Here is a 15,620-nt window from a genome sequence, read left to right on the forward strand (position 1 = left end):
ATGCTTCTAAGTTCATACTATGTAAGAGAATTCATCCATAAACTTTTTTTCTTCTGGAAATTTAAAGCCACTTTTGAAAAGTGGGGGAAAAATGCAAGTCAAGAGAATTTTTATATTTTTTTTTCCTTTACCTCTTTGGCCATAGTAATTTTCTTGGGCTGGTGAAAGTTATGTAAAAATCAGAACTAATAAAGCATTAGAGATTTACAAGAAAGTTTATTACTTTAATATTGCACTCTTGGACTGTATCTGGAAACTAAAATTTGACTGCTGTAAATGCTTGGTTTAAAAGGATGCATAATTAATTTTAACTCTTTTGATAATATTGTGTTATGTTTTGACAACCAAACAGTAAAACATCAGCATGAACAACTTCTGTATTTATTGAAATCAACAGACAGAAACCCTAAATAATTGTTACATGTCCTGCTAGTAATACCAATTAGCTAGCATTGTACAGAAACTACTGTAAAAAAATACAGAATATTGTATAAGGGTTTCAGAGGTTTGAGCTACACACAAAATATGCAGGTTTGAACGTACCACTGATGTAAATTTTGTCTTAAGTGTTTTTCCGGGTTAGCAAAATTTAATGCTCAAAGGCCATTCTACTAGATTACTTAATAGTTTTATTTCTGTGTGCTCAATAAAAACAATAGAGAATGTCAAGCATGCATTTCAAGAACAGACATTACAATATGGAAGGTGAAATACAAGGGTAAGTGCTGAGATATTCCAGCATGGTGCAGCCAGGAAGCATAAGTGAAATTCCATGTGGAACAGCAGCTTAAGATTCACACATCACATAAACCACAAAATGCATCTCAAACCCCAACTGAACTGTGAAACGAAAGGAAAAGGTGGCACCTGTGCTGAAATACATTCTCCACTTTTTACACTTGTTCTGTACCTTTTGTTCTGAAAGGAAAATGAAAGATGGTCTAGAAATCACACCATCAGCTCAGTGCCTAGGAAGCCTGTCTGTTTTCCTCCTCTAATTTTCACTTGGCAAGCAAATGTCTCTCTTTGCACCTTCTCAGTGCAAGCCACTGCCCAGTGAGGATAACTGTTCTAACAGGTATGTGTTAGCACAGGTTATAGATGCTTCACCTAGATGAATACACTGTGCTTCTGACTGTGCCTGAGTTGGTGAATATGTTGAACTTAACAGCTCTTCTTACCAAAGTGATGACTAGTGGTCATTAAAGATAATGACTGCTCTTAGGCACCACTGAAGTCAACACATTGAGTGAGCATTTCAGAAAATAAAACTGTTTAAGATATTTAAAGTTTGAAGCTTATTATTGCTGGTGCAAAACTCCAAGATCCAATTTTGAATTTTTCCCATATTATCAAAATCTATGCCTATGCAGGCTTCTTTTTAAATTTGTTTTCATTGTCTTTGACATGGAAAAGATTGAAAAGGTTAAAATAGCTTTATAGTCTACTTAGACGGATGGCATAGTAATTGGACCAACTTGATTTACAATCACCATCCATATTTGCATGCTTCTTCTCAAAGACATTCAATACTCAAGTTTTCTGACAGTTGATGCTATGATAGCATTTCAAATCTCTTCGCTGTAATGTTATATTGTAAAGATGAAGCTCTCATGTCAAAATGCTACTAAATTTATAGCTACCAGAAAGTGAATAACTAAATTCCTTCTTACAGAAAAATGTTCACTGGGCGCCCAGCATTGGCTTTTACAATCAATACCTGTAACTTTACTAAATTTAGCAGTGTCATGGGAGCCTGTTTTTTGTTGTTGGGGTTTTTTTGTTTGTTTTTTTTTTTTTTTGTTCAAGATCATGAAAATGCAAACAAGGTTGACTTCTAACATTGAGGTCAGTCCTAATATCATCACAATCCAGCATTAGTCTGGATGACGTTGTAAGAAGATGCTATTTCTTAAAAAATACTTTTCAAAAGCAATTCTATTTTGATAAATGTTGGGTTCATATCTCACTGTTTCTTGAAAAAGACAGTGACTTTTGACTGTCTTTTTTTGACTTCAGGTCTTTGGACAACATTCAGTGATTCATTTTATGATCTCAACTGCAAGAATTAGAACTGTAAGGGGTTAGTTAAGGCCTTTAAGTCCAGACAGTACAGAACAGTGGTTCTCACAAGAAAGAGAGAAAATTCAAGGAAAATCTCATGGAACTCCTAAGAACCTAAAAGAGGGAGAAAAAAATCACCAGAACCAAAACCTGATACATGGTGACAGCAACTTACCTTCATATTCTTAATCAGAATCACTCCCAGAAGCAATGTGTCTGAGCAGAACAAACATAACTTGTGAATTTCTTAGACAGAAGATCTATTTTTTAATTTCTAATAACTCAGTTTCCAAAGAGTTCCACTCTTTTGCTCTAGAAATCAGTGTTTTGTTAAGTCTCAGGATTTTGCTGGCAGTAGATGTTCCATTACTCTGGTCAAGCTACAGAATCCTGGGAGTCATTCCATATGCTTCTTCCTGGGAGTCATTCCATATGCTTCTTCCTAAGAGTTATCCTACACATACAAGTGAATGTGCTACACATCAACAACTCTTGTCATGCTGTTTTCGACTCAGATCATCTCTGAAGATCCATGCCTACCTGATCCTTTATATCCAGAAAATAACCAGTTTAAATCTGCAGTGATTGGAGGTAGCAGTGAAGGGAACCCACGCAGGCTGTGACCTACCACTGCTGCAGTCTTCAGGTGGGTTTCATGTTCTGAGTGTTTTGTTTCTTTTACACAATGAGATCTCCAGGCCAAGACACTTTGCTAAATTTATAATTTGAGGTCATGAGGAACAAATCAAAAGGAGAATAGCTACCCTGTGACTGGAAATCAGTGTCAGCATTCTGTTAAAAAACAGATTTGTTGTACCCAAGTAAGTTACAGGTACTGGCTGTGTCTTTGTTCTTCAGCTTTAGATAAAGGTGGAAATAATATTTCCCCTCTCATCTTTCTCTACTCGCACCACTAGGGACATGAACTCTTGTAACCGAGGGAGACGGGTTTTTGGACCTGAGAGACGACTCCACAGGAGTTAGCAGCAACAGGCCACTTTATTCATACGCACACACACTTATATGCACCTTTAAAACTGTATTCTTCGGCGGCTGCTTGACACTTTGGCACTGATTATTGGCTAATAATGCTGTTTACATCACAAAGCCCCTCATAATTGGCTGACCATGCACATCTTCTGAGAAAGTCGGCAGCAGCCATTTCTGATTTCATTAATTAGTTCTTAAGGCTACAGCACTAATTTACATAGGCAGTTCAGCATATAGCTTGCTTTTTAGGTGAAATACCTAATGAAATTCCAACAAACACTTTCTTCTGCATTTTTCAAAATCTCTTGTCAGAATTGGGTTGATAATATGTTTGGGACCTCTGCAAAACATTATATTATTAATAGTCAATAAAAATTTCTACAACAGTTCACTTCCTTGGTAGTCAGTTATTCAACAGTTTTCATCCTCAGTTTTAGACTAAAGCTTCTTCTTTTTCTTCACTCTCTTTTTTTTCTTTTACTCTATTGATTTAATTTTTAAATGGGATTTTAAACTGGGTAAGGCTTGTAGAAAATTTTGTATATATATATATATTTAATTTTATGTATTTGAAAAACATCTGCAGAACTAGTACATTCAAGTGATCAAGTAAAGGTTCAGATTCTTGTCATAGACTAAAGGGAAAAAATATTGCAGTTAGGCTACAAGAGGCATGTGTGTGTACATTTCAGAAAAAATTTATCCACTGCTTGTTATTGACCATAATGAAGGTGTTTAAATAGTACTCAAACTTAGAAGTAAGCTAATGATAAAGTCTAGGATATGAAACTGAACAGGTATTTTTAGGCATTTAAAATTTTATAAATCAATATCCATTTTGAAAAAAAAATCGGGAAGGTAGCACCATGAAATTAAGTTAATTAATTATTCCCAAGCCAGTAATGGCCTTTCAAGCATCTAAATATTTTCCAGCTAACAGACAGAAGAGAGCAATTTCTCTGGGGCTGGCAGCTAATTCAGAATTGTTTTTATCTCCTCACTTATATTTTCTCTGAGCATATTTGGCCACCCTTCACTGCATTTCCGTATTAGTGAAGTGTGTGGCAATGGAATTACGAGGCGGAGAGCCATAATCATCCCTGCTCTCATGTGGGCTCGGGAGCAACACACAGATCTTCTCATCCCCTGTGGGGTTTGCTTTCCACCACAATTTAAAAGCTTTGAGATGCCTTGCTGGCATCAGCAGCTGCTCTCTCTTCTGGCACCTCTCTGTGTTTTTTTCCCAAGGCATCCCTTTGGCTGGACGAACCAAGCAGGCAGCAGTGGCATTAAGCTCCTCCCCTGGCTCTTGCCAGAAGCACTGCTCGTGGGAGGAGAACCACATCTCCCAACAAGCTAATGAAAAGGAATCCTCTGGTGACATTACAGAACCCCTCAGATGTCGAGAAGGAAAAAAAGGCAGAGAATTTATTTGTGAACAGTCAAGTTCTCTGCGGGGGCGACTCAGTGGTTACCTTCAAATAAATCATGCAGTGCAGTCACTCCTATATGAATGAGATAAACCCTCTTGTTTCTGTTTGCTTAGTTTGACAGACTTTGTCAAAAATGTTCTACTCCAGAATGCAGGGCTGCTTACCCTATTTCCAAACAGAAAAGAGAAATGTCAAAGAAAATATTTCAACTATTAATTTGTTGATTTTTTTTCCCCATTTAGATCCAGACATCACAAAGCATTTATGCATGATGTTAAACTCAAATGTTACACATGTGATTAAACACCATCCTTAACTAAGTCTTGGCTCTGCTCTTTTCCAAGAAGACATGCTGAAACTGGGGATTACACATAAGCAGATTCTTAATTTTTTGTAGCTGTTATCATAACTGTGAAAAGTAATTATGAACCTATCATATTTCCTCAAGCTCTGTTGCTCTGTTTTTTTAAACAAAAAGAGTTGTTCATTCTATTTAGTGGCTTGGAGCCTGAGTTTTTTCCTTTATTATACTGATGCAATAGCATGAGATAATAGAATAATTAAGTCTACACTGTAAAAGGTGGAAGTGCCTTTCCAAACCTCAGCAGAGGTCCATATTTTTTGCCAGCTCAGCCAGCAACAACCATAAACCTTTTGCTTTGGAGTCTGTGAAGGTGAAGGCCAGAAGTGCAGAAGGAAAGAGCAACACACATGCTCTCCCTCAGATCCACTACGCAGTGGGGCTATAGAAATTCCTGGTTCTACATGCAGCTTCTCCATCTGGGGGTGGGTCTTTCCCAGTGGTGTCAAGGTAGGAAACCTACCAGTACTCAGGATCATTAGTTTAAGGCCAGCAGAAATTTAAATACACACCCCAATGTAGTCACCCCTTCACTTCTAGTTGAACAGATGTGGACAGAAGGGATGAGCACAAGAAGGACCTAGACTGGTTTTAATTCAATAAATAAACTCTCATCCCTTCTCATCACTGTAAGACCTAAATAGGAAATTCATGACTGAAGCAACAAATATTTCATCAGCTTGATTACAATTGTGTATTCCAAACCATATTCTATTTAGATTCAACATTATCACTGTGAAATAAATCCCCTCCATTGTTTTTCACCAAGCTTAACAGGAAAATAGAACTGTAAAATATAACGAGGCATTCACAAGAGGGATTTGAAAAAAGTTTTAAGAGTACAAGCTACTAAAATAGGTTACATTGGGAAGATGATTTCAACTGTATTACTGTGTTCATTACTGTCATCTCAAAAAAAAATTGTTGCTTATCTATCTTTTAATTAGGCTTTTAATAATAATAATAACAATAATAACAATAATAATATGGTTAATAATAGTTAATAATAATAACAACGATTATTATTACTATTACTATGTTTCTCTACAGATAAAAAAATATATACTTTAGTCTATTCCTTAACATTTTGATGGAATTCAGTGGGCTATGTATGAGGAAAGTGTTTACAGGATCAAACATTTGTGTTTGAAGTTGGCTCTATTATTAATGGCATGGAACTAAAACTAAATCCTCACTGGGAAAATGTTGCACAATGTAGGATGCAATAACGAGTAATTTTCTTAGTTTTGGTTGCAAGAATATATTAGATTAATTGTAAAATTATTTGCATATTCTGACTGAAATTCTTTTGTTTATAAAACCATGTGATTTTATTTCATTTTTTTGTGCTGTATTTGTGATACACATGTACTTTAATCTGTTTTTTATCCTTTCCCAACAAAATGGTTTTCATAAGTATTACTTTAAATCCCCAGTGGTTCTTAAAACCAATATTAAAACTAAGGCTGGTCCTCAGGTGCAATCTCTGGACCACACTACTCTGAAATCTAGTAATACAAACCTAAAAAAATATATGTCTCTTGGAGTGTTTACTTCTGCTGAAGTAGTTATTTAGTTGAGCTTTCTGGAATGGCTGTTTAACAGGTGTGTGCACTCATAAAGGCCAAATTAAATTAACTGGGGACATGGGATACATTTCACACTCTGAGTGTAAACAACTGTAACTTGGCAATTTATTGCGCATTTTGGGTCTCAGAAAATTACTTTTTTATTTCCTTTTTTATCACAGAGAACATAATCAGCTCTTTCTTCAAAGATATGCTTCACACCATTCTTTTTTTTTGTTTCTGTTTTTTTCTAGTCACAGTTCAGCATTGCATCCAGGACTACATCATTCTAAGCCTAGTGAGAACACAGACCAGGGATGATCCTTGCCTGACGGATTAGGAATTAGGAATTTGAAAGCAAGAAATAATGCACAGAGACAGAACTAAAATCTGAGGAAGCCAAGAAGCTTCAAAACTTTACATAGTAGTAGTGTACCTAGCCATAATGAAAAATTCGTCAATTAGTATGCCATAAAGAGAAATTTAACAGATTTTTAAAAGAAGCAGCAAAGTTTTATTGGAGGCATTATCAGGGATTCATTTTAAACACTGGGGAAGGAGGAAGAAAGATATTTTGAAATAAAATTGTTTGAAAAATGAGATGGGTAGGAGACTCAGGGACAGGGCTGACATCTTCATGGTGAATGTGAAATGATAGATAGGATAGGAGAGATCATGGAAGACCCTGAAAATGAAAAAGCCTATTATGTTTTACATTATAAAGCAGAAAGAATGAGTGAAGCAATGCACTGTAAGAGGTGATATGATCAAAATGAAAACTAAGAATAGTCTTTGCATCAGTATTCTAAACAGATACGAAAAATATTGGGCTTTCAGGAAATTGGAGACAGTTGAGGTATCTAAAGATTTTGCTAAGTGCCTCAATCTTGCAGAATTGTTCAGTGCAACATACACCAGGAAATCTAAGGGTGCAGGGTTTTTTTGGTTGGTTGGTTGTTTTTTTTCTTTCTTTTTTTTTTTTTTTTTGTCACTAATGATCCCTGTATAATGGTGGGAGCAAAAAGGAAGGAAACAGACCTGGGTAGGGGTAAAGAGAAAAATCGGTTTTATCTATGCTCATCTCTGAGCATCATTAAGGAATGTATCAATTAAAATCTTGGCATGCAGGGAGATGTTTAAAATAGAATCAATTTTGAGAATTATCCACATATAGATGCTAAATGAATATGAGTGTTAACAAATACAGCTTTGTTCCTAAAGTGTTGTCTGCAGACTTAGCTAAGAAATTCTCAACACACTTTTCCTGATCCTTGGTTCTTGCCCACTTGGGGGATGTAGAGACAAGTTTACAGAGTGCCTAGACTTTCAACTAGTCTAGATTAAAAGGAAAAAAACCCAAACTTTTTTCATTTTGAACAGACAATCCCTTCTGGTATTTTGTGAAATGCAACAAGTGCAGTGCTTATGTTATTCAAAGGGATTGAGTCCTAAATATATATAGACAAGATCTTGTCTCTCTTTTTTTTGGAGATAGCAATCTCCTAAAATTTTATGTTTATTTCATCAGTGCACTGATTTCCACTGTATAATAACCTATGAGAAAACCTCTGCTTGCCTGGTCCTAGTCTTTCATGTCACTACTCCCTCTGGACTCTGCACCTATACAAAATATAGTGTAGAGATCAAAGTTCACCCCACTTCTACCATCAGATACAGCTCAATAAGGTAAATACACCACTTTCCTCTGAGCAGAAGTTTAGCAGAATCACTGGAAAAGTTTGATTGATTTATCTGAATGTTGGTTCTCTCACAAGAGATCAAATTGGCTCTTAATGGTGCAGCTAAGTAAAGCCATGTATTGTTGTTTCAGGAAGTCTTCCAACAGCAACATATTTTTCACCAATTACTGAGAATAAAACTTTGCCAGCTCCCAGAAGTAATTTCTCTGAAACTCTGACACTGAGCACCTATTGGCAACAATATAGGCTTTTCAAAGGTTAAAAACTCTACTGTGGATGAACTTGATTCATAAAAACTACTTTGTAATAGCCTGACAGTTTTCCTAGCCAACCTGAGTTAGAAACATTTGATGTCACACATTACTGTGTGCCACAACAGAGAGCATGAGCCAGTGTAGCAACAAGGGTGCTCGGCCCTCTGGATCTTCAACCCTTCCACAGACCATGGATGTTTTTCCCAGACAAGATGTTTTTGATTGCGCAGGTGTTTATGTGGCTGTAAAGAGTTCCCTGTCTCTATGCCATATCAGGATCATAGATTCCCTCTGCTCCTTCCTTAGGACATAGAGCATTCCTGTTTCACTTTCACCTACTCAGCACAATAATTGATGATCATAATCTGCATTAAAATATGAAACCATTTAGAATAGAAATTTTCTGAAAGGATAACGCATGATGTCAGTCAATGAGCTGGCATGTACTTGACTGAAAGAAGAATTTGGCATACTGGTTATACTTTCTGAGCCAACTGGTTCTCATTGGTCTACATGGATCAATTCCACATTGGTGATTAGGTAAATCCTTATTAATCCATGTATTTGTGGTAGCCTGATATCTTGGGATTTTCAGACATTTGTATGCTTACTCTTTGAGTTTACCATGCAAGATCAGTATAAAAGTGGAAAAAGAAAATTTTAAGGTTGATGAAAGAGCGATATGATTAGAAATTCCTGGCACATGGTGACATTTAAAAGATGTATTAAACATCAAACACTTTAAAACCACATCCTTCATTAACTTTACAGCAGAGTTTGACACTGCCAATTTAGAACGGATGGTGTGAAATGGAAAGGAATTTAATACAAGCCAAAGGAGGAAGGCAAAAGAAACCCTGCCCTTCTCTGCTTGTCACTGAAGTGCTTTTTTGCCTTCATTCTGCTCTCCTTTTCCCCTGAGTGATCAGAAAGAGCATATGTGTGTGTCAAATCATTCTGGTTTCAGTTTTCTTTGGCTGTTCTTTTCCGCTGTCCATTTTGCTGGTTGTCATAGTTACAGTGACCTCAGTCATCCTCATCTCTCAGGGTCTTACAAGGATTTTTTTAAGCTTTCTCTTATAACAGTGCTTTGCAATGCCAGCTTGTCCAATTCTTTAACCGTTACTGCATTTCTTAATCTATTTGTCCCAGTAGTCTTCCCCTTTCCTGTGCTGTGTCCTGACATACTCCTCAGAGCAGGCTGGAACTGCTCAGCTTTCATCTTTAACCCAGTATCAGTTTCTTTCTGACAAGACTTCTTGACTTTAATCTTTCCCTTCCTAACATTTGAGTATTATTATATTTTAGCCTTGTCTTCTGCTAGCTTTAAAGTGATGTTTTTGTATCTCTTTTATAATTAAACCATAGAGTCAGAACTGTAGTATCTCAAGCAGTTTTTCCTGACTTTTTGAAACAAACTAACAAACAAACCAACCAAACCTTCAGTTCCATCCTCTGACTTCTGGTTATGAAAGAGTCTGACCAAGACAGACTTTGCTGCTCTATACAGGGTCACGGTTAACCTTAAAACCACAGAAACATGAGATGGCATTTGGCTTCTCCTCAACAGTTAATAGGCTCTAGCAAAGGGTCTCCTTTCACCTCTCCCAGTCAGGCTTCTACTCTTACAATTACTGCTGTTAAAGGGAATAATCACTGACAGGGGGGAACAAGTATGGTGCTAAGTGCCCGTGGAAAACTATGAATTTCAAGAAGGACAGTGCATGGTCCTGCACCTGGATCAGGGCAACCCCAAGTACAAATACAGACTGGGTGGAGAATGAATTGAGAGCAGCTCTGAGGAGAAGGGCTTGGGGGTGTTGATTAGGGAGAAGCTCAACATGATCCAGCAATGTGTGCTTGCAGTCCAGATGCTTGACTGTGTCCTGGGCTGCATCAAAAGCAGTGTGGACAGCAGGACAGGGGAGGTGATTCTGCCCCTCTACTCTGCTCCTGTGAGACTCCACCTGGAGCACTGCATCTGCCTCTGGGGCCCTTAACATAAGTAGGACATGGACTTGTTGGAACAGGTCCAGAGGAGGCCACAAAGATGATCAGAGGGCTGGAGCACCTCTTAAGTGAATACAGGCTGAGGGAGCTGGGATTGTTCAGGCTGGAGAAGGGAGATCTATTGCAGCCTTCCAGGACTTGAAGAGGGGTTACAGGAAAGCTGTCAGTGGAGTTTTTCACAAGGGCAAGTAGCGACAGGACAAGAGGGAATGTGTTTAAACTGAAAGAGGGTAGGTTGAGATGAGATATACAGAAGAAATTCTTTACTGTGAGGGTGGTGAGGCACTGGAACAGGTTCTCAGAAAAGCTGTGGATGCGTCATCCCTGGGAGTATTCAAGGCCAGTTTGGATGGGGCTTTAAGCAACCTGATCTAGTGGAAGGTGTCCCTGCACATGGCAGCGGGTTTGGAACTAATAGACCTTTAAAGCCTCTTCCAACCCAAATCATTCTATGATTCTACGACTTTATATTCTGTCAGGGGTGAGTGGCTCTTACTGGATTCAGGGTTTATCTCAAGGAAGTTAGGTATATCCCTTTTGGCGCAAAAAACTGTGACTCCTTCTGGGACTAGTTCTGTTTGACAGTTTTTGCCAAAACTTTGAGGAAGGACTGAGATCTCTATGATGATTTTCTTATTAATGCTCAAACAATTTTCAGAAACATGTTTTGTCTGTATCTTCTGTTGGTGTTGATTCAGAAATGGACTCTAGACCTGAGGATAACTAATTAGTTAAGAAATCACTCACATATAGTTGTATCAATAATGGTACAGACAGCTTGAGCAAGAAGATGGGTACTTAACAATGTTTACTTGGTAATCCTGTTAAAAGACAGTTACATATAATATCACTGTCAATCCTCTAAACCATTATGCAATTGTAGACTACCTAGTAAGCAGCCATACCCTTCTTTTCCATAGATAGAAAAATATCAGATCTGATCTAACTTATACACATAGGCATTTTAAAGTTTTATAGGTAAATATTTAGTATGAAAATCTACTTTTAAAAAAACGTACATAAGACAAATACATATTAAAAATACATTTGAAACTGAAATACTGATGGCAAATGTACACAACTGCAGCTTCAATGGATACTTGCAGCACTCTAGTGGCCATTCTTCACAAATGCAACATCAAATGCTGGAAACTCTTTTGGACAGTAGAGATTTTAAAAATCCCCACACATGCACTAACAACAAAAATTAAAGGGCTGCAGAGTTATACATGAAAGTTGTGAATAAGACCAATAACATACTGTGTGAACACTAATTAAATCTATTCAAGTAAACCTGTTTTAATTTAACGACATTCTTGCTCTGCATTACAAATGTAATAAAAGTAGTTTTGAGTGGAATTAATCATAGTTTGTGGTCATTTTATCTTTTGATGTACTAGCTCACAGGTTCAAGACAACTTCATTACTGGGAGCTTCACATAACTCAATTTTCCTTCATTCCAGTGACTGTAGGAGGAAAATAATAGGCAATATTAATGAGGAAGAGACTCTCTCCAGTCTTTATCAGCTCTTTTAAAAAAGGAAAATTTTTATTTTATCTTGCCATGCTTTTTCTGCCATTTTGGGATGCCTGTTTTCAGCGTCTGAAATAATATAATTTACATACTTTCTTATGGAAAAATAATACAAAAGTTAATACTTTTCTCTATGAGAAAAAGGATTTTTACTTGTTTTACGTGAATATTCATCATGTTTTACTACATTATTCACTTCATTTGTATAATTAGCACCTAGAAGCTGCAAAACAAGGTAGCATGGAAGTGCTTCTGAAAAAAGAAATATGACTGTCACAGTGATGATAAATATTAAATTACCTGTTATATGCATATTCATATATTGTCTTTCACAAGAGTGTCTAAGTATGAAATAAAATTACTAATATTTTCATGTAACTCCACTGTCATTTCTATGTGTTTTACCAGCTGGAACTTATCTAGGTTCAGGAAAACCTTGTGCAGATATATTCATATGGTTCTTTTTTTCAAGGAAGATTGTAAAAAAAAAATTGGTGTCAGTAATTTTGTGTTAAGTCAAAAATTGAAATACCAAAATGCTGGACATAAAGAGAGCAACCTTAATCAACTAGAATGAGAAGGCAAGACACAATATTAAGAAATTATGAAGTCAAGGATGACTGGGATGGGGTCTCTGCATTCTAATCAGAAGCATGTCTTGAACACAATGAAGAGTAGGGCAGGGCATGTACTACTGCTGTATTTTCTTACAGTAAATGGAGAAATAATGGAACTTTAGCAATACCCCAAATATCCTGTTTGAATAACTGCAACATTTGTTCTGTGATGAAACAAAGAACTATTACGATTCACAAGTTTGCCTCCATGAGTAAAGGTTATAGAAATTCTCAAGAAAATGTAGCCACCACAGATCTTTGACATTACAGAAGGAAAGGAACAGATCAGAATTCTGAGGATTTCCAGCATGTTCACAATTCAGAATGCTGATTGAAGGGATCCTTGCTTTGCTCCATGGACAAGTTTTGCTCATGCTTCCTAGCTTTGCTCAGGAGCTGTTTTCATTCACCTCTGATTCTTTTCAAAAGCTTGAAAGGTTGCAGAGAGATCAGCACTTCAATAACAGAAAGAAAGAAAGAAAGAAAGAAAGAAAGAAAGAAAGAAAGAAAGAAAGAAAGAAAGAAAGAAAGAAAGAAAGAAAGAAAGAAAGAAAGAAAGAAAGAAAGAAAGAAAGAAAGAAAGAAAATTAAGATATAAGACCTTGGCAAAGCTCTGCTTCTCAAGGAAGCATCCACAGTACTTACATGTAGCTGAAGATGAGGCACAGCATTTTTAAGTTCACAAAGAGACATCCTGTTTGCCCAAATGACATACATTAACTACTGACTAAAATGGAATCACCCACTCTGGATACACTCAAAGCTTCTTCCTCCTCCTCACCGGTTGTTTGGGAAACTGCAGTTGTATTTCCATATACCCTTAATTCAGCAGCATATTAGCTTAGTTGTTGATCCATTATTCTCATCATAGTGCTGCCACTGAAATTATATCAACACAGCTGGGTTGGTAAAAATCCTTGGTTTAGATAGGTGAGTTCAATTGCACCAACAGTTGCAGAGACACTGTTTGAGGTGCACATTGGTGAATATCACCTTACAACCTTTTGTTTTGGTAGACTTACACCTGTTTACATCATCTGAAGAAATTATATTTTCAAAGCTATGCCTTTATTAATTTGATACTTTTCTGTCAATTTAAAGAGCTAATAAATAATAATTTTATTTGGAAAATAAACCTTTAATACAATTTTACAACATAGTACATCTGCATTAGTCAATAGATATACTATGTGAAGAATGCATAATATGCATCTCTGATCAACAGAGTTACTGCATGTGAATGTGCTACTGCTTATTTTTAACCAAGATGCTACTGTGCTAACATAAAGAAAAATGTGTGTGACAGGAGGGTATTTATCTTAATGACTTCAGAGACCCTCTCTAATTTTAATTTCTAAATCCAGCTACAGATGTAACTTGTCTTCAGATTTGTATGTATGCTTAAGATTGTATTTGCTTCCCCCCTTCATTTCCTTTCTCTCCCTCTCCTACAAACTATGGTCAATATAAAGTACACCATAATCAAGGCTTGAAACATGCTCACGTGTTACAAAAAAGACATCTCCTTGGCAAATGTCATGACCTCTGCAAAGGTCAGGCTTTGATTTGAAAGTGTATTTTTTGCCCCTTCCAGTTGCGAGGATAATTGTCTAAATGGGAATTAAGTGGGAAGGAAACTAAGAGCTCAGACAAACACCTTCCCAGCTTCATGGTTAGCTGGATGTGCCAGCTTTTGCTGCTGGTGCTGCAGACACTCAGGCCAGTCCTGAAACTGAGCTGGATCATGTTATTTCCCCGCCGTTGCCTGCCTGGGGGGCCCTGAGCACCGTGCATGCAGGCAGAGGAAGTGTTCCCTCCCGGGAGGAGCACACAAACATTGCTGCCTGCCAGGCAAGTGCATGCCAGCAAAGAGCCCATGCCAATATGCAGACAGCAGTCAGGAGGAGAGGGAAGAACAGAGAGGCATTTTTTCAAATTTTTATCAGTTAGAGGAAATGCTGGTGGTCCTCACTTGCCAGGAAAGCATTGTAGGATCATAGAAACTCAGAGAAACCAGATTTCTTATATCCTTTACAATGTGGATGTACTAATTTTTTCACTATCCTCTTTTCACAGCAAGAGAAAAGGTCAGAAAAGACTGCTCATGCAAGGCCTTTCCAGCATGTTTTGTTGCAAATTTTCTACTTCCAAAAAAACTCTTTTGAGATCAATAACAAAGAAAAAAGTTTCCACCATTTTTAATTACATAGGAAATATGAAAGAAGGAACAAATGAAACTCTGAAAAACAAATTTCTTGTGTGGTGGCCTGTCATATTGTTGAAGAAAATGACAGGAGTTACTAAGTTAAAAATCCAGTACAGTGATAAAGAGTTTATATATTATTTACATGTTCTTACTGTTTGTCTTTGAAAACTCCCCCAAGTATAAACTTTCTGTGTGGTGTCACGAAGTCCAATACCAGCTGTATCCATACCAGTATTTTATCCCTCTATAGTAGGAAAGCATGCTTCTAAAATGTACCTTTTCTTTTGGGCTATATCTTGTCTCATACGTTTTGGTTCTGTTCACTCGGGCATAGTCATCTTTTGGGCTGTAATTTCTACAAAAAGAAAAGAAGACTTATTTTTCACCTTGTACTGGAATTCAATAACCCAATGCAAATCTCATACCATCACAACATTTACCTGTATAGGTAATCATGGTCAAAGTACAGGCTTGTTATGTGTATTACAAAGGTTTCTTTTATAAGCTAATCCACTGGATGGATTTAAATTTTCATTTGCATCCACAAATCTGCCATGTGACATAAGGCATGGCTTATTTCTCTGGACACTTCTGCGATTTCCAAACCTGCTTCCACAGGGCTACAGAAGATGCCTGTGAGTCCAATGGGTGACAAAACAAGCTATTGCTTTCTATTGTCCCATCTTGTCCACACCTGGCTCATGCTTCACTACCCTTGGTTCATGAAATGACCAAGGTCATGGAGCAGAGATCCTTCTTTGTAGGGGAAGTTCAGAGACAGTTCACTCAGGGAGTCTCTGATCTGAGTCTGGGAATAACACCTCCAACTATTTATTGTGTACTGAGTCAGAAGGAAACGATATAATTGCATGACTTTTTAAT

This window comes from Pithys albifrons, chromosome 2 (assembly GCF_047495875.1).
Source record: "Pithys albifrons albifrons isolate INPA30051 chromosome 2, PitAlb_v1, whole genome shotgun sequence".
Taxonomy (NCBI): Eukaryota; Metazoa; Chordata; class Aves; order Passeriformes; family Thamnophilidae; genus Pithys; species Pithys albifrons.